We start from the raw sequence: 4451 nt of genomic DNA on the forward strand, positions 1-4451 counted from the left end.
ATAATATATCAAATATATATATATATATATATATATATATATATATATATATATATATATATATATATATATATTCATTGTATATATGGGCAGGAGATTTTCTCTCAAGCATGTTTGGTTAAATTTAATGGCAAGATTATTATTGCAGAGGTTTTTTTTATCTGCCTTTTCTCTTTCTCTGAGAATCTTTTTCCCTTCCACGGGAAGTTGTCTTATAATGTCACCATATGACATTGTTTTGTAAGTTACTTTGGGCAAGGCTTTACCAAAGTGAAAAACTGGCCAGAACGCGTTTTCACACTACTTAGTGCTTCATCAGTGGCTAGAGTGCGAATATCTGATTGAATTTTTGTGTTTATATACTATTAGTGTTGGTCTGATATTTCATTTTTGAGGCTTCTGATTGGCTAGTGGGCTGGACTGGGACTCCCGAACTATTCTACTTACTGATTGGTCGGCTGTTGTGTGACGTCATCAGTATTGTGCCTTCTTTCAGGGAGCTGAGATCTCCTTACGCTAGGGAGGGCCTCTAAATCCCTAGTTTGTATATTACAAAGGCAAAGCATGCCGACAGGAGACCTTTTGATCCATATCTAGGTCGGATGCAAAAAAAAAAAAAATCATATATAATAAATTAAAACTATAATAATGTAAATAACAATTAAAACACATAAATAAATGCATTGGTATAGTTGAATAACAAACAAACAGGTAAATAGTAAATGATAATAAATTGACATATAACTAATAATAAATGAAAATCAGACAGACAAATTATAACAAAACAAAATAATTACAGCATCTTACTTAGGTATTTATCTAAATGATTCTTAAAGCTTTGAACTGAACTACATTGCACTACCTGTGCAGGAAGTTTATTCCATTCATTAACTACACGGTTGGCAAAGTTGTTTCTACCTACTTCCAAATTGAATCTATTTCCGGACAGTTTGAGACCATTGTTTCTTGTCTGATTCTCATTCAATGTGAAAATTTGGTCACTTTTGATGTTGTCAATTCCCTTTAAAATCTTAAAGACCTGTATCAAGTCACCTCTGAGTCTACGCTTTTTTAGGGAAAACAGATTCATGTGCTTAAGTCGATTTTTGTATGATTTATTTTTGATATTTGGAATCAGTTTTGTGGCTCGCCGTTGTACTTTTTCCAGTCTGTCAATGTCTTTAATGAGATTCGGTGACCATACGGAAACAGCATATTCCAAATGTGGACGAACTAACGATTTATATAGCTTGTTAATGAGTGATGGACTTTTGAAATCAAAAGATCGCGCAATCAATCCCAGAATCTTATTTGCTTTCTCAGAGGCTGAAATACACTGCTTGGATGATTTGAGGTCGTTACTGATAATTACGCCGAGATCTTTTTCACTATCCACTTTTGTTAACGAATTTCCAAATAACTTGTAATCGTACTTACTGTTATTTTTACCTATGTGCATTACCTTGCATTTACTTGTGTTAAATTTCATTAGCCACTTTTCAGACCATTGCTGTAATTTATCTAAATCTTCTTGAATATCTAATTGGTTTGAGTGATCATTTGCCACTCCGCACAGTTTTGTATCATCAGCAAATTTGGAAACAGTAGATTTTAGTCCATGGTCTATATCATTTATATATACTCTGAATAGAAGTGGCCCAAGAACGGAACCCTGAGGAACTCCACTTGCAACACTTTTCCATCCAGAAGTTTTTCCATTTAAAACAACTCTCTGTTTTCGACCTTTCAACCAATTACTAGTCCAACCTAATAGGCTACCACTTATTCCATGCAAAGCTAATTTAGTAAGTAGTCTTTCGTGTGGGACGGTATCAAAAGCTTTTGCAAAGTCTAGATATATTAAATCTATATTGTTTCTTTTGTCATAATTCGAGATAACTGTGTTGTAGAATTCGAGTAAGTTAGTCACGCAAGAACGTTTCCGTCTGAAACCATGTTGGCTATCATTTATCAAACGGTTACTTTCTAAATGATATTCGATAGCATCTCTGATGATAGTTTCCATTATTTTTCCTACGATCGAAGTCAAACTAATAGGCCTATAGTTATTTGGTTTCTTTTCGTCACCCTTTTTGAATATGGGAGTAACGTTAGCTAGCTTCCATTCTCTTGGGACATCTCCGGATATGATGGATTTCTTGAAAATAATTTCTAATGGAACAACAATCTCATTTTTCATTTCCTTTCAGGTTCTTGGATGCTAACCATCAGGCCCTGGTGTTTTATTAACTTTGAGTTTGTCTATACACCTTTTAATTTTTTCTTTTGTTATATTTACCGTAGTGAGTAAGTTTACCCCAGACTTTTCACAGGTTTCAGTTTGGAATTCACTTTGAGGTGTTTCGTTTACGAATACTGAGCTAAAATAATTGTTTAAGAGATTACACATTCCTTCATTTGAATATTCAAGTTGACCGTCAGCAGATAATAGTGGACCAATGTGATTCCTAACAACCTTTTTATCTCTAATGTAATTATATAATTCTTTGGGATTCTCTTTGGATTTCTCAGCGATGTTCATTTCGTATTGTCGTTTTCTTTTTCTTATTGTCTTTTTTAAATCTCTCTGTATTGATACATAACTTTCATAGTCATTAGATGCACCCGAGCACTTATATTTCTTATAAGCCTGTCTCTTTTTAGCAATACTTTTTTCAGTTTCTTTGTCAAGCCACTTTGGGCGAGCCTGATTTGGGGGACGTCTGTCCTTAAAAGGAATGTAAGTTTGAATCATCTTAGTGAGCGTATTTTGAAATATTTCCCACATCTGATCTACAGGCCTTTCGTTTAATTTTTCCTCCCAATCTGTAAGCTGAAGCTCCTGACGTAGTTCTATGAACTGAGCTTTACTGAAATCGGGTATTTTAGAAGCACAAGTATCTATTCTAAAATTGTTTAGGAGTTTGAATCTGACTAAGTTGTGATCGCTATTTGCAACAGATTCACCGACTTCTACATCAGTTACCATGCTTTCGCGGCTAGTGATCAATAAATCGAGTAAGTTTCCATATCTTGTGGGCTCTTTTACATGCTGAATTAAGTAATTGGGAGATGTTTCTTTAATAAAGAGAGCCTCGAGGATAGGTAGTCTTCTATGGTCTTGGTTTGTTGCCAGCACTTCTGTGTTTTCTATTAGAGTTTCTCTTTTTAAATTTCATTTGTGAGCAGAATGGTGGTGGTTTTTGGGAGCTCCTGAAGAGAGGTGGTATGATAACCGGCGTGAGAGCTTCATTGTTGTCATGCCAATATAGTTTCAAGGTTGGGATGCACAGTTCCCAAGTTTACATGTGTACCTATATATGACGTGAGTTCTCTGAAGGTCACTTTGACTTTCTCTTATATTATTCTTTAGTAGCAGTTGAGATGTCTTTTTATTTTGATAATATATAATCAGTTGTACTTTAGAGTTTTCTTCTTTTGGTTTAATATTTCTTTTAATAATTTGTTGCATAACCCTTTCATCTTCTTTGTAGGCTGTGGAGAAGAAGGACTTATAGTAAATTTTAATCAGGTTTTTGGCGTTAATGTCCTGTGGGATTTTGTCTGGGTGGCTTTTGTCCTGGTGGTTTTTGTCCAAGTACCATTTGTCTAGAGTTCTTTTTGTGATTCGCTCTATATCCTTATTGGCGAATCCATTATTTATAAGGGTCTGAGAAGCTCTTTCTAACTCATTATGTACTGTTTCCCAATTATTACAGTGACTAAGAGATCTTCTAATATAGGCACTGATGGTAGAATCTTTGTATCTTTGGGGACATTCGCTAGTCCCATTTAGGCAATGTCCTGAATAAGATGTTTTTATGCATACAGATGTGTCGTAAGTGCCTTCATCTCTCTGTTTTACTAATGTATCTAAAAAGGGAAGGGACCCATCTATGCTGTGCTCAATTGTAAAATTGATACCAGATGTCTCTATTAATCGTTCTTTTAGATCGTCTATTTGTTGGCAATTTTCAGCTTTGACGAAAATATCGTCTGCAGTAAATGTGAGGTTTTTGCAGATTTGCGAAAATTTCATTTTCAATGCTACCCATAAAAAAGTTAGCAAAAAGTACTCCGAGTGGTGATCCCATTGCAACACCATCGGTTTGGCAATATTTATTTCCTCTAGGGCACGTAAAGGGGGCTTTTTTGGTGCAACATTCCAAAAGTTCTTTCATTACTTTCTCTGGGATATCACAGTTAGGAGTGGTGTCAATGTGATAAACTCTGTCTATTATATATTGAATAGTGCGGTCAACTTGGATGTTAGTGTAGAGGGACTCCGCATCTAACGAAGCGATAATGCCTTTTGAGTTATTGTTTGCTAAAAGATCTAGAAAATCAGTGGCGGATTTGACATTGTAGTCAGCGGGAGTATAAGGAGTGAGGATTTCAGCAAGTTTTTTTTGGCAATTTTGTAAGTTGGTAATGGTATCTGTGAGATAATT

Source organism: Oratosquilla oratoria, unplaced genomic scaffold (genome assembly GCF_046742065.1).
Source record: "Oratosquilla oratoria isolate Oo_2021 unplaced genomic scaffold, ASM4674206v1 SCAFFOLD76, whole genome shotgun sequence".
Taxonomy (NCBI): Eukaryota; Metazoa; Arthropoda; class Malacostraca; order Stomatopoda; family Squillidae; genus Oratosquilla; species Oratosquilla oratoria.